Raw genomic sequence first — 26742 nt, 5'->3', positions numbered from 1 at the left:
TGTAGTTGGCATAGTATTTGTGGCAAGGCCACCGTTCATATTTTTTATACATGTCACTCTTGATCATTGCACATCTCGGTACACCGCCAGAGGCATTCATATAGAGTCATATTTTTGTTCTAGTATCGAGTTGTAATTCTTCAGTTGTAAGTAAATAAAAGTGTGATGATCATCATTATTAGATAATTGTCCCATGTGAGGAAGGGATGATGGAATATGATTCCCTCACAAGTTGGGATGAGTCTCCAGACTTCATAAAAAATAAAAGAGGCCAAAGAATCACAAATAAAAGAAAAGAGGCCAAAGAATCCCAAACAAAAAAATCAGAGAAAAGAGAGAAGGGACAATGTTACTATCCTTTTTCCACACCTGTGCTTCAAAGTAGCACCATGTTCTTCATGATAGAGAGTCTCCTATTTTGTCACTTTCATATACTAGTGGGAATTTTTCATTATAGAAATTGGCTTGTATATTCCAATGATGAGCTACCTCAAATTTCCCTAGGTCTTCGTGAGCAAGCGAGTTGGATGCACACCCACTTAGTTTCTTTTTGAGCTTTCATACACTTGTAGATCTAGTGCATCCGTTGCATGGCAATCCCTATTCACACACATTAATATCTAATGATGGGCATCTCCATTGCCCGTTAATACACCTAGTTGATTTGAGACTTTCTGTCAGGACCCCGATTCCAAGTCACATCGGTCTAGCCGGTAACACCTCATATCACTTTGCGGCGTCACGCACGGTATTCCCACGGGTCTCGCCTTACCATGGCCCAGGACCGTTTGCGCCTTTCGGCTCACGTATATGATAGTGTCGCTAGCATCCATATGACAGAGAACCCGGGCCGACATGACTAGTCATGAACCCAAAGTGGCACTAACTTACGGGGACAAGCATACATGAATCAACATCGAGCATGTCGGTCAGCAGCGTGTGAATCCGGGCTGTAGCCCTGGGCTAACAAGACTCCGGTGAACCGGGCTGTAGCAGGCTAAGCAGGACTCCGGATGTCACCGCGTGACATTTCCCCGAAGGGACAGACACAGGAACAAAGTGAATCACATGTCGACCAGTCAAGTGTTCTGGAGCAGTAGTGCTGGGCTAGCAGGACTCCGGTGAACCGGGCTGTAGCGGACTACTATGGCTCATGGAAGCACAAGACTACATTTCCCCATAAGAGAGGCTACCAAGGATAAACAACTAGGTTGTCGGATCCCACACATACCAAGCATTTTAGTCATACACAGAATATGCTCAATATGTGCAGTACAACATGGCATCACAACAAGACTCTACGACTCAGAGTATGTATTCATTAGGCTCCGAGGAGCGAGATATTACAAACATGGGTCTCATGACCCAACATACAGAGCATACAAGCAACAAGCACATGCGGAAGCTTAACTTGTCTGAGTACAGACAACTAGAAATGAAGATGGCTGAGAAGCCTGACTATCTACAAGACCCTCCCAAGGGTACAAGATCGTAGCTGAGGTAACAAGCTAAACATCGAAGTCCACGCGGAACTACTAGCGAGATTGAAGTCTCTCTGCAAAACATAAAATAAGAAAACGTGAGTACAAATGTACCCAGCAAGACATACATCAGAACTATCTACATATGCATCGGTATCAACAAAGGGGTGGTGGAGTTTAACTGCAGCAAGCCAGCTTGACTCAGTGGCTAACCTGAACTACGACTGCAAGTAACTCTTTTGAGGTGGCGCACACGAGTCCACATATTCACCATATCAATACACCACTATGGATCCACTCCCGTCTTCCTACGAGAACGACATCCATAACACTCACGCTGATCTTGTGCATTTTAGAGTATCCACTTTCACTTGTCTATGAACTATGCAAGGGGTCCAAGTTTCCATATTCGAGGAATCCGATTATTCAAATAGATAATGATAACCCTACAGGGGTGTACTTCTTCACACACGCTCTCGCCACTTACCACCATGTACACGTCGTGTACCTCGACAACCTTCAAGCGGAAGCCTGGCGAGGGAGTCGGCCACGACCTGACTAACCACACAAGTCTCTCGTCCAGGTTTATCGCCTATTCGGGTTCCATCCGCAAGGAGATCCGGCCGAGGTGTCGCTCACGGCCCCAAACGATGTGTGCAGGGTTCCCAAGCCCACCATCTGGGTGCCACTTGGTACACCGTGCCACTGTGCCTAGTCTGTCCCAAGCCCACCTGTACCGGATGCCACTTGGTAGACTACTAACACTACCTACAAACACCAGAAACTAGTTGCAACTCCTGGACAGAGATCGAGTTGATTAATAAGCCGAGAGGGGCCGAGTTACCGGAACCCAATGTGTGGTAGTAACTGTTCATGGATCACAAACACATAACTCAGTTCCTGAGAACGGCTGCAATGAGACAACCCACCATGTACGCCTACATGGCCTCTCACTACTACCTTTACCAAATCGTGTTCACACACTTAGCTCTCAATGGTAGGACATGTTCGCCACATTCCAATTCATCCCCGATGAATCAGACCTGATTCAACTCTAAGCAATAGTAGGCATGACAAACAAGCATGAATGATTAGGCACATCAGGGCTCAAACAACTCCTACTCATGCTAGTGGGTTTCATCTATTTACTGTGGCAATGACAGGTCATGCAGAGGAAAAGGGGTTCAACTACCGCAGCATGTAACAGTTGAACCGCCGTTGTCCTAATGCAGTAAAAGAGAGCAAGAGCGAGAGAGTGGGATTGTATCAGAATGAACAAGGGTGTTTTGCTTGCGTGGCACTTCTGAAGATAGTATAGCTCTTCATCGGTGTCATTGATCACGTCGTCGGAAACATCATCTACTAAGAGGGAACAACCACCGGAAAACACAAAAGAAACAACATTCACTGCAATGCACAATCAAATGAATGACATGTCATCTTAAGGAACTGAATTGACCTAATGCAGCAGTAAGCCAAGTTAATTGAAGTGGAATTCAAACAGGGTTAAACTCCAGCTCCAAATGCTAGTTCATAAATTGCCCTAATCATGATATATCCTATTCAGTGAGGTTAACTTGTTCAAACATGCATGAAAGTACCATAAACAGATTCTTCATATTTTTCTGATCATTTTTCATAAATAACTTATCTTATTTGGAGTTATAGATAATTTTCTATGATTTTTAGAAGTTTTGGGCATTTTCTAAAAATATTAAATCATTTAAGATTTATTTAAATTCCAGAAAGGAATTATTGTGTCAGAATGACCTCACAGTGACGTCAGCAGGTCAACGGCTCGCTCCAGGTCAAACCAGACGTGTGGGGTCCACACGTCAGTGACACGGTTAACTAACAGAGTTAATTAAAATTAAACTAAACCTAATCTAGATTAGTTAAGGCTTGGGCCCACATGTCAGTGGCACTTGCTCTAATTAGTGATTAAGTTAAAACTATTAGGGCACTGCGCCCACTAGTCAGTGACTACAGGTTGGTTAGCTGGCAGCGATTAGCACTAATCATGCGGCCATGTCAGCATGCCGGAGTTGAACGGCGGCGAGCACACAAACGCAGCGGCGACGCTCGGGAACGCGCTACGGGCGGCGGCTGGACGCGCGAAGGCCACCAGAAGATAGCTCGCGCTCGACCACGTCTAGAAGAGTGATCGAGAGGCCTCGGGTCACCGAAAATGACGACGGCTACCACAGAGGCGGCGGCCAGAGTTCAGTGTCAGCGGGTCAGGCGACACGGCGCATGGGAGGAGGATCTGTGGGTGTTCTTGGCTCCTGGGAGTGTGCTGAGGATGATAGCGTCGTCGGATGTGATGTGTGTGGGCTCTCGCCACGGCAGCGACATGGATGGCGGCGAGCAAGCTTTCGGTCATGGCGGGGCTACGGCCTAGAGGGCGAGCGCGACCAGGGAGAAGGGGGAGACGACGCGGGTGCTCACACCACGTCCGACGGCGTCGTCGGCGAGGTCGGGCGCGGTCGGGTTGCTGGGAATTGACGACGATGACTGTCGATGCAGAGGACGAAGACAACGGCGATGGCGGCGCTGCGGGGCGCTCCGGTGTCGTTTGGCTCGGCGGAGATGAAGGAGAGGTCGGGGCGGAGCTCTTGGGGACGGCAGAGGGGCAAGGTGGTGGCTGTGGCCGCGTGGCAGCGAATGGCGGCGACGAGAGCGTCAGCCATGGCGTGAAGAGAGCGAGGGGGCGAGGGGGAAAAGTGAAAGAGGGGTCGGTGGGTTCCAGAGGCCACAGGGGGACGATCCCAGCGTCGCGCTGGCCAGGGAGGGGCCAGGCAGGCAGCTGCGTGCCCGCGCGCGCGAGCGCCATGCACTGCTTCCCCTCTGCCTTCTAGCGAGAGGAGGAAGACAACTGGCAGGGGAGGTGGCTTGGCTGGGCCGGCTTCAGGAGAAGGCCGCACAGGTAGGCGGCCTAGGTACTAACTCTCTCTCTCTGAGTTATTTAATTTGTTGTCTTTTTCCATTTTTGCTATTATGTTCTGGTTTAGTTCAAAGACCAAACCATTTTCAAAATTCATGAAAATAATTGTGTGAACTAAATGGACTTATCCAAAGCTACACAAAAATTTCCAGAATTATTGAACATATATTTGTTATATAACAAATATAGATCCAATTCAAATATTTATTGGATTAATTCAAAGGCCCAAAATAATTGTTTCTGAGATTCTAGAAATATTGGTTTGAATTTTATCCCTTGCCAATATTCCCAGAGATTAAGAGGAACATTTTCTTGGACTCATTTGATGAGATTTAAATGTTGGTTATTTTTAGAGGTCTTCTGAGGCTTTTGAAAATTCCTCAATTCAAATTTCATTTGAACTTAAACATGATGCTCACATGAAGGGCTAGCCTAGTGCATACCAGAACTAGGGATGTGACACTTTCTCCTTCTTTTTGTCTTCTCCATAACCACCATATTCTATTCCAGCTATAGTGCTATATCCATGGCTCACGCTCATGTATTGCGTGAAATTTGAAAAAGTTTGAGAACACCAAAAGTATGAAACGATTGCTTGGCTTGTCATCCGGGTTGCGCATGATGAAATACTTTGTGTGATGAAGATGGAGCATAGCCAGACTATATGATTTTGTAGGGATAACTTTCTTTGGCCAAGTTCTTTTGAGAAGACATAATTTCTTTATTAGTATGCTTGAAGTATTATTGTTTTTATGTCAATATTAAACTTTTGTTTTGAATCTTATGGATCTGAATATTCATGCCACAATAAACAAAATTGCATGGATAAATATGTTAGGTAGTATTCCACATCAAAAATTATGTTTTTATCATTTACCTACTCGAGGACGAGCGGGGATTAAGCTTGGGGGTGCTTGATACGTCTCCAACGTATCAATAATATTTTATTGTTCCATGCTATTATATTATCTGTTTGGATGTTTTATATGCATTAGTATGCTATTTTATATTATTTGGGGGACTAACCTATTAACCTAGAGCCCAGTGCCAGTTTCTGTTTTTTCCATATTTTTTGAGTTTTACAGAAAAGGAATATCAAACGGAGTCCAAACGGAATAAAACTCTACAATGATTTTTCTTGGACCAAAAGACATCCCCGGATCTCGGAGAGAGGGCCAGAAGCTTCCCGATGAGGCCACAAGCCTCCTAGGCGCACCCCTGGGGGTGCCCTGAGGGCTTGTGGGCCCCTCAGGTGTCCTCCACCCAATTCTCGCACTATAAATTCCCAAAGATTCCCAAACCATCACAGGCATCCACCAAAATACTTTTCAGCCGCCGCAAGCCTCTGTTCCCATGAGATCCCATCTTGGGGCCTTTTCTGGTACCCTGTCGGAGGGGGATTCGATCACGGAGGGCATTTACATCAACCTTGTTGCCGTTCCGATGAAGCGTGAGTAGTTTACCACGGACCTAAGGGTCCATATCTAGTAGCTAGATGGCTTCTTCTCTCTCTATGATCTTCAATACCATGTTCTCCTCGATGTTCTTGGAGTTCTATCCGATGTAATATTCTTTTACGGTGTGTTTGTCGAGATCCAATGAATTGTGGATTTATGATCAGATTATCTACGAATATTATTTGAGTCTTTTCTGAACTCTTTTATGCATGAGAAAATATCTTTGTATTTATCTTCGAATTATCGGTTTGGTTTGGCCAACTAGATTGCTTTTCTTGCAATGGGATAGGTGCTTAGTTTTGGGTTCAATGTTGCGGTGTCCTCACCCAGTGACATAGTAAGGGTAGCGAGGCACGTATTGTATTGTTGCTATTAAGGATAAAAAGATGGGGTTTTCATCATATTGCTTGAGTTTATCCCTCTACATCATGTCATCTTACTTAAGGCGTTACTCCATTCTTATGAACTTAATACCCTAGATGCATGCTGGATAGCGGTCGATGTGTGGAGTAATAGTAGTAGATGCAGGCAGGAGTCCGTCTACTTGACACGGACGTGATGCCTATATTCATGATCATTGCCTTGGATATCTTCATAACTTTGCGCTTTCTATCAATTGCTCGACAATAATTTGTTTACCCGTCGTATGTTTTCTTTCAAGAGAGAAGCCTCTAGTGAAACCTATGGCTCCCGGGTCTATTTTCCATCATATATTTTCAGATCTATAAACCAAAAAACCCAAAAATACCTTGCCACAATTTATTTAGATTTATTTTAGTTTGCCTTCTTATTTATCTTTTATACCTATCTCTTTTAGATCTCACCCTTGTTCGTCACCGTGAAGGGGTTGACAACCCCTTTCTCGTGTTGAGTGCAAGTGTTTATTAGTTTGTGTAGTTGGATAGATTGGAGACTTGCTTGTGCCTCCTACTAGATTGATACCGTGGTTCTTAACTGAGGGAAATACTTTTCTCTAGTTTGTTGCATCATGCTTTCTTGTTCAAGGGAAAAATCAACGCAAGCTCAAGAAGTAGCAGAATCTTTCACATTTCGAATTCTGGGCAAATGAAGCACAAAGTCCATACTAATATCTTGCTATGGGTGATACGGAATAGGAAGTGGCATATAGAGACCATGAGATTGAGCTTTAGACTTAGCATTGCGATATGTAGAGTATTGGTTGGTGAAGCATGAGATGTCGCAGAACATCTTGGGCCAAAAGTAGTTCTTGGAGAGCATGGCAATGTCTTGTTGCGTCCAAAATGACCCATAAGTCCTCCTCCATGAGCTTCTTGAAAAAGTAACAAACAAAGAGAAGACTCGGGGATACATAGTTTGTTAGCTCTCATCAGATAATCATCTTTGATGTAATAGTGTTCCCAAGATGTATGCGTCAAACATTTGGTATATGGAATAGCAAAAGTAGGATCATTCGCATACAAGTATTTTATGTGCTCAAAGGCAATGCCATTCAATTCAAGTTGAGTAACAAGCATGCATTTGTAGGAACGAACATCCACCATAACATTCTTGTCGGTGCAACAGACCCCGGGTATGTTGCTGACGTCTACAACAAAACCTTCTTCTTGTAGATGTCGTTGGGCCTCCAAGTGCAGAGGTTTGTAGAACAGTAGCAAATTTCCCTCAAGTGGATGACCTCAGGTTTATCAATCCGTGGGAGGCGTAGGATGAAGATGGTCTCTCTCAAACAACCCTACAACCAAATAGCAAAGAGTCTCTTGTGTCCCCAACACACCCAATACAATGGTAAATTGTATAGATGCACTGGTTCGGTGAAGAGATGGTGATACAAGTGCAATATGGATGGTATATATAGGTTTTTGTAATCTAAAAATATAAAAACAGCAAGGTAACTAATGATAAAAGTGAGCGAAACGGTATTGCAATGCATTGAAACAAGGCCTAGGGTTCATACTTTCACTAGTGCAAGTTCCCTCAATAATAATAACATAATTGGATCATATAACTATTCCTCAACATGCAACAAAGTGTCACTTCAAAGTCACTAATAGAGGAGAACAAACGAAGAGATTATTGTAGGGTATGAAACCACCTCAAAGTTATTCTTTCCGATCAATCCGTTGGGATATTCCTATAAGTGTCACAAACAACCCTAGAGTCACATGAATATCACATTGTCACCACAGATAAGCACATGCAAGAGATACATCAAGTGTTCTGAAATCCTTAAAGACTCAATCCGATAAGATAACTTCAAAAGGAAAACTAAATTCATCACAAGGAGATAGAGGGGGAGAAACATCATAAGATCCAACTATAATAGCAAAGCTCGTGGTACATCAAGATCGTGCCATATCAAGAACATGAGAGAGAGAGAGATCAAACACATAGCAACTGGTACATACCCTCAGCCCCGAGGGTGAACTACTCCCTCCTCGTCATGGAGAGCGTCGGGATGATGAAGATGGCCACCGGTGATGGATCCCCCCTCCGGCAGGGTGCTGGAATAGGGCCCTGATTGGTTTTTGGTGGCTATAGAGGCTTGCGGCGGCGGAACTCCCGATCTAGGTTATTTTCTGGAGGTTTCTGTATTTATAGGTATTTTGGCGTCGGTCTCACGTCAGGGGGGGTCTCTGAGTCGTCCACGAGACAGGGGGACGCGCCCAGGGGGTAGGGCGCGCCATCCACCCTCGTGGATGGTTCGAGACTCTTCTGGCCCAACTCTTCTACTCTGGAAGCTTCTTTTGGTCCATAAAAAATCATCAAAAAATTGGCACGTCAATTGGACTCCGTTTGGCATTCCTTTTTTGTAAAACTCAAAAACAAGGAAAAACAGAAACTGGCACTGGGCTCTAGCTTAATAGGTTAGTCCCAAAAATCATATAAAATAGCATATAAATGGATATAAAACATCCAAGATTGATATTATAATAGCATGGAACAATCAAAGATTATAGATATGTTGGAGACGTATCAAGCATCCCCAAGCTTAATTCCTGCTCGTCCTCGGGTAGGTAAATGATAAAAACAGATTTTTTGATGTGGAATGCTACCTAACATATTCATCAATGTAATGTTCTCTATTGTGGCAAGAATATTCGAATCCATCAGATACAAAACAAAAGTTTAATATTGACATAAAAATAATAATATTTTAAGCATACTAACAAAATAATTATGTCTTCTCAAAATAACATGGCCAAAGAAAGTTTATCCCTACAAAATCATATAGTCTGGCTATGCTCCATCTTCATCACACAAAATATTCAACTCATGCACAACCCTGATGACAAGCCAAGCAATCGACTCATACTTTTGATGTTCTCAAACTTTTTCAACTTTCACGCAATACATGAGCATGAGCCATGGACATAGCACTATAGGTGGAATAGAAGGTGGTTGTGGAGAAGACAAAAGGAAGGAGCTAGTCTCACATCAACTAGGCGTATTAATGGGATATGGAGATGCCCATCAATAGATATCAATGTGAGTGAGTAGGGATTGCCATGCAACGGATGCACTAGAGCTATAAGTGTATGAAAGCTTAAAAAGAAAACTAAGTGGGTGTGCATCTAACTTGCTTGCTCATGAAGACCTAGGGCATTTGAGGAAGCCCAGCGTTGGAATATACAAGCCAAGTTCTATAATGAAAAATTCCCACTAGTATACGAAAGTGTCAACATAGGAGACTCTCTATCATGAAGATCATGGTGCTACTTTGAAGCACAAGTGTGGTAAATGGATAGTAGCATTGCCCCTTCTCTCTTTTTCTCTCATTTTTTCTTTTCTTTTCTTTTTCTTCTTTTTTGGTCCTTCATTTTTTGGCCTCTTTTTTCGTACGGATTCTCATCCCGACTTGTGGGGGAATCATAGTCTCCATCATCCTTTCCTCACTGGGACAATGCTCTAATAATGAAGATCATCACACTTTTATTTACTTACAACTCAATACTTAGAACAAAATGTGACTCTATATGAATGCCTCCGGCGGTGTACCGGGATGTGCAATGAATCAAGAGTGACATGTATGAAAGAATTATGAACGGTGGCTTTGCCACAAATACAATGTCAACTACATGATCATGCAAAGCAATATGACAATGATGGAGCCTGTCATAATAAACAGAATGGTGGAAGTTGCATGGCAACGTATCTCGGAATGACTATGGAAATGCCATAATAGGTAGGCATGGTGGCTGTTTTAAGGAAGGTAATGGTGGGTGTATGGTACCGGTGAAAGTTGTGCGGCACAAGAGAGGCTAGCAATGGTGGAAGGGTGAGAGTGCGTATAATCCATGGACTCAACATTAGTCATAAAGGACTCACATACTTATTACAAAAATATATTGGTCATCGAAACAAAGTACTACGCGCATGCTCCTAGGGGGATAGATTGGTAGGAAAAGACCATTGCTCATCCCCGACCGCCACTCATAAGGAAGACAATTAATAAATAAATCATGCTCCAACTTCATCACATAACGGTTCACCGTACGTGCATGTTACGGGAATCACAAACTTTAACACAAGTACCTCTCAAATTCACATATTACCATCCGCATATCTCAAAACAATCCTAAGGAATCAAACTTCACATAGTATTCAATGCACTTTATATGAAAGTTTGTATTATATCCCTCTTGGATGTCTATCATATTGGGAATAAATTCATAACCGAAGCAAATTACCATGCTGTTCTAAAGACTCTCAAAATAATATAAGTGAAGCATGAGATTTCATCTATTTCTTCAAAATAAAACCACCACTGTGCTCTAAAAAGATATAAGTGAAGCACTAGAGCAAAAGACAAACTACTCCAAAAGATATAAGTGAAGATCAATGAGTAGTTGAATAATTATGTAACTATATGAAGACTCTCTAACATTTAAGAATTTCAGATCTTGGTGTTTTATTCAAACAGCAAGCAAAACAAAATAAAATAAAATTGCAAGGATAGCACATATCATGTGAATAAGCAAAAACTTAGGCTCAACCAAAACTGACCGATAGTTGTTGAAGAGAAAGGTGGGATGCCTACTGGGGCATCCCCAAGCTTAGATGCTTGAGACTTTTTGAAATATTAATTAGGGATTCCTTGGGCATCCCCAAGCTTGAGCTTTTGTGTCTCCTTAATTCCTTTCATATCATGGTTTTCCTAAATCTTAAAAACTTCATCCACATAAAACTCAACAATAACTCGTGAGATAAGTTAGTATAAATCCATGCTAAACCTTATCATTCTCTACTATAGCAAATCATTAAAATTATTATTTGACATTGCCTACTAATTGCATCTGCATATTTAACACTCCTATCCTCAAATAGAATCATTATACAAGCAAACATATGCAAACAAAGCAAACATAACAGCAATCTGTCTAAACAGGATAGTCTATAAAGAATGCAAGAGGAATCATACTTCTTTAACTCCAAAATTTCGGAAAAATGACCACACTGTAGATAATTTGTTGTTACTCATTGTGTAAAAATTTCAAGATTTTATCATGTCTTGACTATTCACAAATATTCAAAACATAACAGCAAACTTTCTGTTTTTAAAACAGCAACATATGGACATGCAAAATAAGCATGGTAAAGGCTACACTTGACCTTTTTATTGAAGTAAAAGATGCAAAATATTACTCTAAATAACAGCAAGCAAATCTCAATAAAAGAAAATGACGCTCCAAGCAAAACACATATCATGTGTTGAATAAAAATATAACTCCAAGTAAGGTTACCGATGAACGAAGACGAAAGAGGGGATGCCTTCCGGGGCATCCCCAAGCTTAGTGATGAGGACATCAATACAATTGTTACACCCACAGCCCCTACTACTACATATACTGGACCAATTACTAGAGCTTGTGCACGCCAATTAAATTATCAGGTACTTCCGTTTCTTGGTAATGATTCTAATGTTCATGAGAATATGATGCTGCCTAAATTGGATACATTTGTTTTGCTTACAAATGAAGGGCCTGGCATGGATAAGAGGGATGAACACTGGAGCAGGACCAAGCATGGAGATGATGGAATGCGCAAGGGGAGCAAGAACGGGGTTGCAAGTGATGATTTCAGGACTTGAAGCCACCATAAGGAGTGCATGAAGCCTTGGACGAAATATACAAGATGCCACTTCATAAATTTCGTCCAGAGGCTATTCTAGGTGTTGCATCACCTTATTATTGGGCCAGGCCCATGTAATTTCGAAATACTTAAGTATAGGCTGTTTTCAGAGTCCGTATGTGTGGGGAAACAAGAGTTAGGGTTGGTTTCGGACCCCTCCTCCAAGGGCCATGAAATTTCCTCCTCTTTCCTCCATATATACATCCCATAGGGAATTGTTTAGACTTTGGGTTTTGTTTAGATTAAAACTTCGCCATAGCTGCAACTTCGCGTACTTCGTTTGTGTTCAACGACCAGACCAATACGTCACAGAACCCCACCTTGATCAATAGAGCTTTCATCTTATATTCGCAATATCCAGATTGCAATCTCAGTTTCTTGCTTGTTCTTCGTTTGCTCGTAGGAAACAGACCCTCGTGGTCAGGTTGATCGTGCTCCGGCGTGGTCAATAACCCCTAGGAAGTTGGTTTAGCGATTGCTAAGGCGCGACGTCTCGCATGTTTGTAGTCGGATCGTCAAGGTCGACTCCCACAGAAATCGATAGCCACCATCTCATCGAAACTTCGGGACACCATCGCCTCTATCACTTAGGCTCTTGGTTGTCCTTGAATATTACCTTGGGGTGCCTTATTCAGTAGTCCATCAAAACTTTACCCAAAACTTGAAAACTTCACAACACAAAACTCAAAAGAAAACTCGTAAGCTCCGTTAGTATAAGAAAGCAAATCACCACTTAGGTACTATTAAGACAAGATTCAGATTTGTCTCACATGATGCCTACTGTACCATATCATTTCTACAATTTATATTAAGCAATATAAGCCATAGAAACTAGAAAACAAGCAAACTATGCATCCAAAACAGAATCTGTCAAAAATAGAACAGTCTGTAGTAATCTGTAACTCTCGAATACTTCCGTACCTCCAAAAATCCTCAGAAATTAGGAAGTCCTAGGCAATTTGTTTATTAATCGTCTTCAAAAAGAATTAGTATTTCATCGCGCTTCTGTTAAAAATTAAAACTAATCTCCTGGGCGCAAAAGTTTCTGTTTTTCAGCAAGATCAAAGCAACTATCACCATAGATCATCCCAAAGGTCTTACTTGACACTTTATTGAAATAAAAGCTATAAAAATGATTACTATAGTAGCATAATCATGTGAGTACACAAAAATAGTAGGGGTAAATATTGCGTTTTCTCCCAACAAGCACTTTTCTTTAATGCCTTTTTAGCTAGGCATAATGATTTCAATGATGCTCACATAAAAGATAATAATTGAAAGATAATGGGTGCATCATGAAGAATATGACTAACACATTTAAGCCTAACCTACTTCCTATGCATAGGTATTTTATGAGCAAACAACTTATGGGAACAAGAATCAACTTGCATAGGAAGGTAAAGCAAGCAAAACTTCAAGATTTTCAACACATAGAGAGGAAACTTGATATTATTGCAATATGTAGAAGCATATGTTCCCCTCTCATAATAATTTTCAGCAGTATCATGAATGAATCCAACAATATAACCATCAAATAAAGCATTATTTTCATGATGCACAAGCATAGAAATTTTACTACTCGCCACATAAGCAAAATTCTTTTCATTCAGAATAGTGGGAGTAAACTCAACAAAATAACTATCGTGTGATTGAAAATTGAAATCAAGATGACAAGTTTCATAAATATAATCATCACTATTTTTTATTGCATAAGTGTCATTACAATAATCATCATAAGTAGGAGGCATGCTCATCATAATAAATTTCCACATCAAAACTTGGGGGACTAAAAATATCATCTTCATCAAACATAGCATCCCCAAGTTTGTGGCTTTGTATAAAATTAGCATCATGGATATTCAAGGAATTCATACTAGCAACATTGCAATCATGCTCATCATTCAAAAATTTAGTGCCAAACATTTTAATGCATTCTTCTTCTAACATTTTGGCACAATTATCAGAATCCTTATTTTCACGAAAGATATTAAAAAGATGAAGCATATGAGGCAACCTCAATTCCATTTTTTGTAGTTTTCTTTTATAGACTAAACTAGTGATAAAACAAGAAACAAAAAGATTTGATTGCAAGATCTAAAGATATACCTTCAAGCACTCACCACCCCGGCAGTGGCGCCAGAAAAGACCTTGATGTCTACTACACAACCTTCTTCTTGTAGAAATTGTTGGGCCTCCAAGTACAGAGGTTTGTAGGACAGTAGCAAATTTCCCTCAAGTGGAGGACCTAAGGTTTAACAATCCATGGGAGGCGTAGGATGAAGATGGTCTCTCTCAAAAAAACCCGCAAACAATTAGCAAAGAGTCTCTTGTGTCCCCAACACACCCAATACAATGGTAAATTGTATAGGTGCACTAGTTCGGCGAAGAGATGGTGACACAAGTGCAATATGGATGGTATATATAGGTTTTCGTAATCTGAAAATATAAAAACAACAAGGTAACTAATGATAAAAGTGAGCGAAACGGTATTGCAATGCGTTGAAACAAGGCCTAGGGTTCATACTTTCACTAGTGCAAGTTCCCTCAATAATAATAACATAATTGGATCATATAACTATTCCTCAACATGCAACAAAGAGTCACTCCAAAGTCACTAATAGAGGAGAACAAATGAAGAGATTATTGTAGGGTATGAAACCACCTCAAAGTTATTCTTTCCGATCAATCCGTTGGGATATTCCTATAAGTGTCACAAACAACCCTAGAGTCCGTAGTAAAATAACACCTTAAGACACAAATCAACCAAACCCAAATGTCACCTAGATACTCCAATGTCACCTCAAGTATCCGCGGGTATGATTATACGATATGCATCACACAATCTCAGATTTATCTATTCAACCAACACAAAGAACTTCAAAGAGTGCCCCAAAGTTTCTACCGGAGAGTCAAGACGAAAACATGTGCCAACCCCTATGCAGAAGTTCGCAAGGTCACATAACTCGCAAGTTGATCACCAAAACATACATCAAGTGGATCACGTGAATGTCCCATTGTCACCACAGATAAGCACATGCAAGACATACATCAAGTGTTCTCAAATCCTTAAAGACTCAATCCGATAAGATAACTTCAAAGGGAAAACTCAATTCATCACAAGGAGATAGAGGGGGAGAAACATCATAAGATCCAACTATAATAGCAAAGCTCGCGGTACATCAAGATCGTGCCATATCAAGAACACGAGAGAGAGAGAGAGAGATCAAACACATAGCTACTGGTACGTACCCTCAGCCCCGAGGGTGAACTACTCCCTCCTCGTCATGGAGAGCGACGGGATGATGAAGACGGCCACCGGTGATGGATCCCCCCTCCGTCAGGGTGCCGGAACAGGGTCCCGATTGGTTTTTGGTGCCTATAGAGGCTTGCGGCGGCGCAACTCCTGATCTAGGTTATTTTCTGGAGGTTTTTGTATTTATAGGAATTTTTGGCGTCGGTCTCATGTCAGGGGAGTCTCCGAGCGGTCCACGAGATAGGGGGATGCGCCCAAGGGGTAGGGCACGCCCTCCACCCTCGTGGATGGCTCCGGACTCTTCTGGCCCAACTCTTTTACTCCGGGGGCTTCGTTTGGTCCATAAAAAATCATCAAAAATTGGCACGTCAATTGGACTTCGGTTGGTATTCCTTTTCTGTAAAACTCAAAAAACAAGGAAAAAACAGAAACTGGCACTAGGCTCTAGGTTAATAGGTTAGTCCCAAAAATTATATAAAATAGCATATAAATACATATAAAACATCCAAGATTGATAATATAATAGACGTATCAAGCATCCCGGAGCTTAAATCCTGCTCGTCCTCGAGTAGGTAAATGATAAAAATATAATTTTTGATGTGGAATTCTACCTAACATATTCATTGATGTAATGTTCTCTATTGTGGCAAGAATATTCAGATCCATCAGATTCAGAACAAAAGTTTAATATTGACATAAAAACAGTAATATTTCACGCATACTAACAAAATAATTCTGTCTTCTCAAAATAACATGGCCAAAGAAAGTTTATCCCTACAAAATCATATAGTCTGGCTATGCTCCATCTTCATCACACAAAATATTCAAATCATGCACAACCCCGATGACAAGCCAAGCAATTGTTTCATACTTTTGATGTTCTCAAACTTTTTCAACTTTCACGCAATACATGAGCGTGAGCCATGGACATATCACTATAGGTGGAATAGAAGGTGGTTGTGGAGAAGACAAAAAGAAGGAGATAGTCTCACATAAACTAGGTGTATTAATGGGATATGGAGATGCCCATTAATAGATACCAATGTGAGTGAGTAGGGATTGCCACGCAATAGATGCACTAGAGCTATAAGTGTATGAAAGCTCAAAAAGAAAACTAAGTGGGTGTGCATCCAACTTGCTTGCTCATGAAGACCTAGGGCATTTGAGGAAGCCCATCGTTGGAATATACAAGCCAAGTTCTATAATGAAAAATTCCCACTAGTATATGAAAGTGACAACATAGGAGACTCTCTATCATGAAGATCATGGTGCTACTTTGAAGCACAAGTGCGGCGTCAAGCCGCAAGGTGATTAAGTGGCAGCATTCGCCACATGGCAGCCATCTCCTACAGAAGAAACCCACAGGTGACACCCATCCAGTGACGTGTTAAGAGAACAGGAGTGAAGCTGGCAAGATAAGCCCGGCAGGCCTTGCCGGGCAGCTAGTGATGTGACATTGAGCGGGCATTTAATGCACCCTGCCAGCCAGTAGATTTAGGTATGATAGCACTGTTTGCTATTATATCAGTGGGTAATGACTATTTTGCCACTGTGGAGACCCCTTAAGCTATAAAAGGAGGCCCATGGCAATCGTAGGAGGGGGGTAAAGGTTTGGAAACTCGACAAGACCCAAGCCACCATACGTTTGTGGTCACCATAGCCTTGAGGCAAGCCTTTCCAGGCAAGTGTACCATGCACCACCACGTTCATTTCCACCACCAATCCACCAAAGCAGGAGTAGGGTCTTACGCCTCGCGGCGGCCCGAACCTGGGTAAATTGCTTGTGTGCTCTCTGCAGTGCTGCCGCGCGCAGGTCTACTCTTTGTGCAACGCGACGTCCCCCTCCGAACCAGCAAGGGGCCGCCCGGTCCCATAGGTGGCCGCGGATATCCCGCGACATCTTTGGTGCGCCGGGCAGGGGGGCTCGCTTGTGCGAACCTGAAAGCGTGCGCAGCGCGTCATCTTCATCGCCATCTTCGTCTTCGATGACGCCATCGACCATGGCACCCAAGAAGAAGTTCGGCCTTTCGGCCCAGCCATCTACCTCGAAGGCTCCGACGCCCGTGGCCCCACATGCCGCCGGGGGTGCGGGGACAAGCGAGGTGGTGAGCGCTACTGGCGGCGTGGTAGGAGCAGGTGGCGCCATCGCCACTCCCCCTGCGGCGGGCACGGGGCTGAAGGCGTTGGAGGAGAACAACTTCAGCAGTGTGTCGACGGTCAAGCTCCGCAAGGTGTCGACGGGAGGGTGACTCTGTTTACATCCCTCCTCCCACCAGTGGAGCCGCGGACCCTCGAGCGCTATCACCGCGCGACTCCGCTGCCCAGATGGCCACTCCGCCGTAGAGCGGGCGCGCCACTGCCGCACACATCGTCAGGAGCCAGGCGACGGTGCGGTCGAGGTCATCAACTTCCATGCCAAGCACATCCACAGAGGCTATGGCGCGGGCCTAGCTGCTAATAAGGTTCCCGCTAGCAGCCAAGCAAATGGATGAATGGCATGCCACCATCCAGAGTTTGCTCGGTTTCGCTGAGGCTGGGGGCTCGTGACACGCCGGCCCGCCACGACTTCCCAACTAACGACTACTGCTCGTACTGCTGGCCGAATGGAGAGGGTTATCCCTATCGTGCAGTCCCCACCACGGCAGCAGGCGCGGGCACAACAAGAACAAGACCCCGACGACATCTCGATGGCCTCTTCCGACCCTCGAGCACGTCCGGGCCAATGGCGGAACCCCGAAGAAAGGCGGCGGGGAGACGCGCGCGTCGTTGTGGGACGACCTCTCGATGACCCCCGCCAGACCGACGGGTGTGGCGGCCTCAACATCGATGAGCCTTCACTCGATGTTGGCGGGTGCCTACCTTTCGAGGTCGGCTGCCCTGGCTTTACACACGAGTTGCGGCAAGTCCGCTAGCCATCCGTCCGCACGTTCAAGCCGGAGATACCTGAGAAGTACGACGGGAGACTGAACCAGGCAGAGTTCCTGAGCATCTACACCATCGTTGTTCAGGCTGCCGAGGGAAGAGACGAGAAGGTGTTCGCCAACTACTTCCTATTGGCTCTCAAGTACAATGTTAGATCTTGGCTCATGCACCTGCCGGAGAACTCCATTTCATCCTGGGCAGACCTATGCCACGAGTTCATCGGTGGTCTGCCTTCACCGGTGGCCACCAGGAGCCCGGCAGGCCTAGTGACCTACAGCTTCTCCAGCAGAAGCAAGGAGAAACTCTCCGTAAGTATTTACAAATATTCAGTAAAGTCCATATGAATATTCCGAATATCCATCTTGCAACTGTTATAGCAGCCTTCTAGTCCAATGTGCGCAATCGTCGCATTCGTTCTAAGATGATGTGCGGTGGCCCAAGACTATGAAGGAGCTGTACAAACTAGTGGATAAGTGTGCTCAGATGGAGGAAGGAAGAAAGTTGCCCGGAGTGGAGGATCGCATCAATGTTGATTCAGAGGAAGAAGATGAATCAAGCTGTCAAAGAAAGGGCAAGAAGTGCAACAAGAAGTCAAGAGATAAGACAGTGATGACTGTGGAAGGTTCTGGCATGCCCTGTACCAGCAAGAAGGCCAAGGCTGAGGCCCCCGGCAAGGAAGTTGTCGCGTGCATTGCCTGCCAGGAAGCCGCTGCCGTGGAAAAAGCCAGGAAAGCTGAAGGGTCGTACTGCAAGATCCACCGGACCAAGGGCCACGACCTCCATGAATGTTATCAAGTTGAGCAGCTTATCAAGAGACAGAGAGTAGAGTATGATAAGCGTGATAAGGAGAAAGGTCAGAATGTTGCTGGCAGAAAGGGGCGAGGCAGTGAAGCACGTCGTCCCGGCAAACCCTTCTGAAACCAAGGAAAACCCGCCAGGGGCCAAGAGAAGGAAGCCTGTGATGATTTGATTTATGAACAGAATGAAGAGGAAACCAGTGAGTAGGCATTTCAAAAGGCCACTGATGCCCTATGCATTGATGGGGGTGCGTCCTTGCACTCCTCCCCTTGCCAGCTCAAGCGATGGGCAAGAGAGGTCAATGTTGTGGAGCCAGCGCCAGAGGCCCGGAAGCCGCTCAAATGGTCCTGCACGCCCATCATCTTTGACGAGGAGGACCACCCTTGCCGCACCACCGCGGTAGGGTGTTTGTCGTTGTTGGTATCCACAATAATTCGCAACCTCAAGGTCACAAAGATGTTAGTGGATGGTGGGGCCGGGTTGAATCTGATTTCCCCAGCAATTATTAACAAGCTTCAGATAGGAGAACAAGAGCTGGAGGTTACCGCCACGTTTCAGGGAGTTGATCCCGGCAGGATCTGTCCCAAGGGAAAGATTACGTTGTCAGTGACGTTTGGAGGAGAGTTGAACTATAGGACTGAGAAGGTTGTGTTTGAGTGGTTGAGCTCCCCCTGCCGTATAATGGGATTCTGGGACGACCAACTTTGGCCAAGTCCATGGCAGCATCCCATTATGCTTACAACAACTTGAAGATGCCTGGGCTGTTGGGAGTCATCACCATCCCGTCGGATGAGAAGGATGCAATCCTCTGTGTGGACAGGATGTATCAGGATGCCATTGCAGCGGAGGCCCCGGCGGCAACAGTCCCCGCCAAGGAAAGCAAAGGAGAGAAGAGGGATTGTAGGGCCTCCGGCAAGGAGTTCGGGAAGCATGCCCCCTCTAAATGCACGGCACCCGTTGATGACGTGCCGGAGTGTTCCAATAGCAAGAGATCCAAGGTTGCAGCACCCCAAGTGAAGAAGGTCCCGGCAGGGCTGGCTGGTGTTGATGGTAACTTCACCATTAGCGCCACCCTTGACGACAAATAGGAAAGCACGCTCGTTGCCTTCCTGCGGGCAAATATCGATGTGTTTGCATGTCAACCATCTGATATCCCCGGTGTTCCCAGGGAGGTAATCGAGCACCACCTTGCTGTCTGCCCACATGCCCGACCCGTCAAGCAGAAAGTTAGGAAGCAAGCCTTGGAGCGGCACCAGTTCATTACCGAGGAAATCAAGAAGTTAGAGGCATCTGGATTGGTCAGAGGAGTACTGCACCCTACATGGTTAGCAAACCCAGTGGTAGTGCGGAAGGCAAATGGGAAATGGAGGCTTTGCATTGATTTCACAGATCTCAATAAGGCTTGCCCGAAGGACCCATTCCCCTTGCCGCGCATCGATCAGATTGTGGATTCTACTTCAGGGTGTGATTTGCTCTCCTTTTTTGATGCATACTCCGGGTATCACCAGATCTTCATGTCCAAAGAAGATGAAGAGAAAACATCATTCATCACTCCATGCGGTACATACTGTTTTGTTCGCATGCCTGTCGGATTAAAGAGTGCCGGGTCTACTTTTGCAAGAGCAGTCCAGATTGGTTTTGAGCCACACCTACACAGAAACATAGAAGCCTATATGGATGACATTGTGGTCAAGAACAAGGATAAGGCCACCCTTATCCAGGATTTCGAGGAGACATTTGCTAATTTGCGCAAGATCAACTTGAAGCTTAACCCGGAGAAGTGTGTGTTTGGTGTTCCCTCCGAAAAGCTACTTGGATTCTTCATGTCCCATCAAGGATTGAAGCCAACCCCGACAAGATCAAGGCCATTGAGCAGATCCAAGCACCAGGAATGGTTAAGGATGTGAGGCTCTTGACGGGATGTATTGCCGCACTAAGCAAATTCATTTCCAACTCTGCCGAGCGTGCCTTGCCGTTCTTCAAAATTTTGAAGAAGGAAGGGCCTATGAAGTGGATGCCGGAAGTAGATACAGCTTTGCAAGAGTTGAAGACTTACATGTCATCTGTGTCTACCTTCGTTGCACCCAAACCTCAAGAGCTGTTACTGCTTTACTTGGCAGCAACCAACCAAGTGGTTAGTGCAGCCTTGGTAGCACAGCGAGAAGTGGGTGAAGCAGAGAGCGGACAGACCGCAGCAGAGTCAGAAGAGGATCAGAACACAAGTAATCACACTACGAGTGCAACCCCAAGGACGAGGCAAGGAAGAAAGTGGTGCAACGCCCAGTGTACTTCGTCAGCTCCTTGTTGCAAGGGGCTAGATTGAGGTACTCTGGTGTGCAAAAGTTGATCTTTGGCTTTGTCATGGCCTCAAAGAAATGGTGCCACTACTTCCAAGCCCATGAGATCACGGTCGTTACTCGTTTTCCGTTGCAAAGCATACTCCAAAACCCTGAGGCAACTGGCAGAATAGTGGAGTGGGCTTTGGAGTTATCCAGCTTTAGTTCGAAGTTTGACAACACTTCAACCATTCAAACCAGGGCATTGGCAGAGTTTACTGCAGAATGGACGCCAACCCCTGATGAGAAAGCAATGGAAAGAGATCTCCCTAGCAAGGAATCTCCCCAAGAATGGATTATGTATTTCGATGGTGCTTTTCCCCTACAAGGTGCAGGAGCTGGCGTGCTACTTGTTGCCCCCTCCAGGGAGCACTTGAAGTACGTCATTGATACATCTCCAATGTATCTATAATTTTGATTGTTCCATGCTGTTTTATTATCAATCTTGGATGTTTTATAATCATTTTATAGTCATTTTATATCATTTTTTGGTACTAACCTATTGACATAGTGCCAAGTGCCACTGCTGTTTTTTCCATGTTTTTTACATCACAAAAAATCAATATAAAATGGAGTCCAAATGCCACGAAACTTCACAGAGATTTTTTATGGACGATATGGAAGATATTGGGCCCTCGTTGCACCTGGGGAGGAGTCCCGAGGAGGGTACAACCCACCAGGGCGCGCTAGGAGGCCCAAGCGCGCCCTGGTGGGTTATGCCCACCTCGGGTGCCCCCGGACCGCCTCTTTGCTCTATAAATACCCCAAAAATAACAGAACCCTAGGGGAGTCGATGAAATATTCATCCAGCCGCCGCAGAGTCCAGAACCACCATATCCAATCTAGACACCATCATAGAGGGGCTCACCACTTCCATTGGTGCCTCTCCGATGATGCGTGAGTAGTTCTTTGTAGACTTTCAGGTCAGTAGTTAGTAGCTAGATGACTTCATCTCTCTCTCTCTTGATTCTCAATACAATGGTCTCTTGGAGACCATATGATGTAACTCTTTTGCGATGTGTTTGTTGGGATCAATGAACTTTGAGTTTATGATCAGATCTATCTTTTTATATCCATGAAATTATTTGAGTTTCTTTGATCTCTTTTATGCATGATCTCTTATAGCCTCGTATTTCTTCTTCGATATTTGGGTTTTGTTTGGCCAACTTGATCTATTTATCTTGCAATGGGAAGAGGTGCCCAGTAGTCGGTTCGATCTTACGGTGCTTGATTCCAGTGACAGAAAGGGAACCAGAACGTATATCGTTGCTACTAAGGATAAAAAAGATGGGATCTATATCTACCGCCATAGATAAATGAATCTCATCTACGACATGTCACCATTCTTATTGCATTACTCCGGTTGTCCATGAACTTAATACACTAGATGCATGTTGGATAGTGGTCGATGTGTGGAGTAATAGTAGTAGATGCAGGCAGGAGTCAGTCTACTAATCTTGGACATGATGCCTATGTAATGATCATTGTCTGGATATCGTCATAATTATTTGAGGTTCTATCAATTTCCCAACAGTAATTTGTTTACCCACCATTTGCTATTTTTCTCGAGAGAAGCCACTAGTGAAACCTACGGCCCCTGGGTCTTCTTTCTCATATATTTGCCTTTGCATTCTATTTTCTCTTGCTTTTATTTCCAAATCTATTAAACCAAAAATACTTTGTTGCACTTTATTTTATTTGCGATCTATTATTTCAATCTATCACAACTTTCTCCCATCCACGCACCGTTTGAGGCGCCGTTACCCGAAAGGGATTGACAACCCTTTAACACGTCGGGTTGTGGGTGGTTGTTATTTCTGTGCAAGGGCTGTTTATGTTGTGTTGCTTGGTTCTCCTACTAGTTCGATAACCTTGGTTTCATATCTGAGGGAAATACCTATCGCCGTTGTGCTGCATCATCCCTTCCTCTTTGGGGAAATACTGACGTAGCTTCAAGCGACATCAGTCATCCAAATGGACTTTGCCTGGGAAGAAGCCACCAACAATACAGCTGAGTATGAAGGGCTCCTTGTCGGGCTCAGGATTGCAGCAGAATTGGGAATCAAGAAGTTGATCATTCGAGGAGATTCACAGTTGGTGGTGAGACAATTCAACAAGAATTATCAAAGCCCATTGATGCAAGCATACGTTGAGGAAGTAAGGAGGTTAGAGGAGAGCTTTGACGGGTTGCAAACAGAGAACATACCCCATGCGGAAAACAGCATAGCTGATCACCTATCAAAGTGTGCCGCGCAGAAGCTTCCTGTGGAACCAGGAAATTTTGTTCTCCACCTCTCTCAACCCTCCGTATCACCATCCACAATGGCCCAAAAAAGGAGAAAGCTGGACTATGCTAAGCGTCTCTCGATCGAGCCATCCGCTCCCGGTAGAGACCCTGCCGGAAACAACTCCTCCCAGCCTACCGGACCACCCCCTCCAGCCGGGCCTATGGACCCCGCGAACTAGGCTGGTGCTCGCGCAACCAAGGAGGTGCCGCTAGTCCTCATTGCTGAGCCTCAGGCTCCAACTTGGGAAAGACACATCATCCGCTTCCTCCAAACCGGAGAACTCCCCGGCGACCCAAATGAAGCTAAGAAAGTAGCCCAGAGGGCCAGTATGTATCAGTTTGTTGATGACTCTGTACAGAAGGACGCCCAACAGTGTGAAATTGAAGTGTGTCTGCCAGGAGGATGGAAAGGAACTGTTGGCTGAGATTCACAGAGGAATGTGCGGCTCACACATTGGATCAAGGGCATTAGTTGGGAAAGCATTCCGACAAGGATTCTATTGGCCCACAGCCCTCGAAGACACAGTTGAGCTTGTCATGACATGTGAAGCCTGTCGGTTCCATTCCAAGAAAACACACCTGCCTACCCAAGCTCTTCAGACAATCCCTCTGTCATGGCCATTTTCGGTCTGGGGGATCAATATCCTCGGCCTCTTCCCCCAAGCAGTCGGGGGCTTTGAATTCTTGTTCATTGCCATTGACAAGTTTACAAAGTGGCCGGAAGTGACTATCATCAGGAAGGTGACTGCTGAGTCAGCTATCAAGTTCTTGAAAGAATTGGTGTGTCATTTTGGAGTTCCGGCAAGGATCATCACTGATAACGGCACCCAATTCACGAGCCACGCCTTCATGCAATATGTTCAAACCCTCGGATGCAAGATCTCATTTGCCTCTGTGGCACACCCCTGGAGCAATGGAGAAGCTGAGAGGACAAACGCTGAAATGCTTTGTGGACTCAAGACAAGAACTTTCGATACGCTGCAGAAGCACAACAGGCGGTGGATCGAGGAGCTGCCGGTAGTTCTCTGGTCCCTCAGAACGACACCTAATCGAGCTACTGGGCAGAGTCCCTTCTCCCTGGTCTATGGGGCAGAAGCAATTATCCACACATAACTCATTTACGAGTCTCCTCGAGTGCTTGCCTACGATGAAGTAGCGTGGGATCAGGCCCGGGGTCTTCTGTTAGTGCAATAGACCCCGGGTATGTTTCCCAACTGTGCACATGCACAAGATCAAGATTGGAGAACCAACTTAAGTCAGAGGTTGAAGAACCAAGAGACTTGAAGAATCAACATGCAGCTCAAAGAGATCAAGATCGAGTCAAAGGGACAGGGTATCAGCAAGAGAAGGGCCTCCCTTGCTGGGCAGACGAGCCCGACAAGGGGCCAGGCCACCACCAGAAGCAAGCAGCCAAGACTCCCCGGCAGCACCTGCCGGGGATTGCGGGGCATGAACAACCCTGCCAACCACACAAGAATGACCCATGTCGTCAATCAGTGCGGTGTCAAGCCGCAAGGTGATTAAGTGGCAACATTCGCCACATGGTAGCCATCTCCTATAGAATAAACCCACAGGTGACACCTGTCCAGCGACGTGTCAAGAGAACAGGAGCGAAGCTTGCAAGATAAGTCCGACAGGCCTTGCCTGGCAGCTAGTGATGTGACACCGAGTGGTGCATTTAATGCACCCTGCTAGCCCGCAGAGTTAGGTATGATAGTACTGTTTGCTATCATATCAGTGGGTAATGACTGTTTTGCCACTGTGGTGACCCCTTAATATATAAAAGGAGGCCCATGGCAATCGTAGGAGGGGGCTTAGCGGTTTGGAAACTCGACAAAACCCAAGCCATCATACGCTTGTGGTCACCATAGCCTTGAGGCAAGCCTTGTCGGGCAAGTGTACCATGCACCACCACGTTCATTCGCACCATCAATCCACCAAAGCAGGAGTAGGGTCTTACACCTCGCGGCGGCCCGAACCTAGGTAAATTGCGTGTGTGCTCTCTGCCATGCTGCCACGTGTTGGTCTGCTCTTTGTGCAACACGATGTCCCCCTCCGAACCAGCAAGGGGCCGCCCGGTTCCATAGGTGGCCACGGATATCCCGCGACAATTCTCTTTACCCTTAATGTACTTGATGACATAAGGAAAAGACTCAATAAACTCACCCCATTTGGCATGTCGCTTATTCAATTTAGTTTGACCCTCAAGGTATTTAAGCGTTTCAGGATCTATATGGATGACAAATTCATGAGGGCAAAGATAATGTTCCCACACATGAAAAACTCTAACTAAAGCATATAACTCTTTGTCATAGATGGGATAGTTAAGTTGCGCGCTGGAAAGTTTCTCACCAAAGTAAGCTATGGGGCGCTTCTCTTGCATTAACACACCTCCTATACCATTGCCACTAGCATCAGAATGAACTACAAAGGTTTTGGTAAAATTGGGCAAAGCAAGCAAAGGAGCATGTGTAAGAAAATTCTTAAGCTCATCAAATGTGGTATCTTGGGATGGTCCCCAAACAAATGGTGCACTCTTTTTACTCAAGGTATGTAAAGGGGATGCAATAGTGCTAAAGTCCTTAAAGAATCTATGATAGAAACTGGCTAAGCCAAGGAAACTTCGCACTTGTTGCAAGTTGGTTGGTTGTGGCCAAGTTTTAATAGCATCAATTTTAGCTTCATCTACATGAACACCCTTAGCAGACACAACAAAACCCAAGAAAACAAGCTTACTAACACCAAAAAGATATTTCTCCATATTAGCATAAAGGCACTCTTTTCTTAGAGTTTGCAAAATGGTTCTAAGATGGGTGACATGATCTTCTAAAGACATGCTAAATACGAGGATATCGTCAAAGTAGACCACAACAAAGACGCCAATGTATGGGTGAAGGACATAACGCATCACACGCATAAAGGTACCCGGTGCTTCGGATAAGCCCATAGGCCTGACCAACCATTCATACAAGCCAAATTTGGTTTTGAAAGCAGTCTTCCATTCATCACCCTCTTGGATGCGGATTTGGTAATAGCCACTCTTAAGATCAATCTTAGAGAAAATGGTGGCTTCGCTAAGCTCATCTAGCATATCATCAAGGCGTGGAATGGGATAGCGATAACGAACAGTGATAGCATTAATGGGACGGCTGA

This window comes from Triticum aestivum, chromosome 4A, assembly GCF_018294505.1.
Source record: "Triticum aestivum cultivar Chinese Spring chromosome 4A, IWGSC CS RefSeq v2.1, whole genome shotgun sequence".
NCBI classification, from domain to species: Eukaryota; Viridiplantae; Streptophyta; class Magnoliopsida; order Poales; family Poaceae; genus Triticum; species Triticum aestivum.
The sequence above is the reverse complement of the archived record's forward strand: the minus strand, read 5'-3'. Positions refer to the sequence as shown.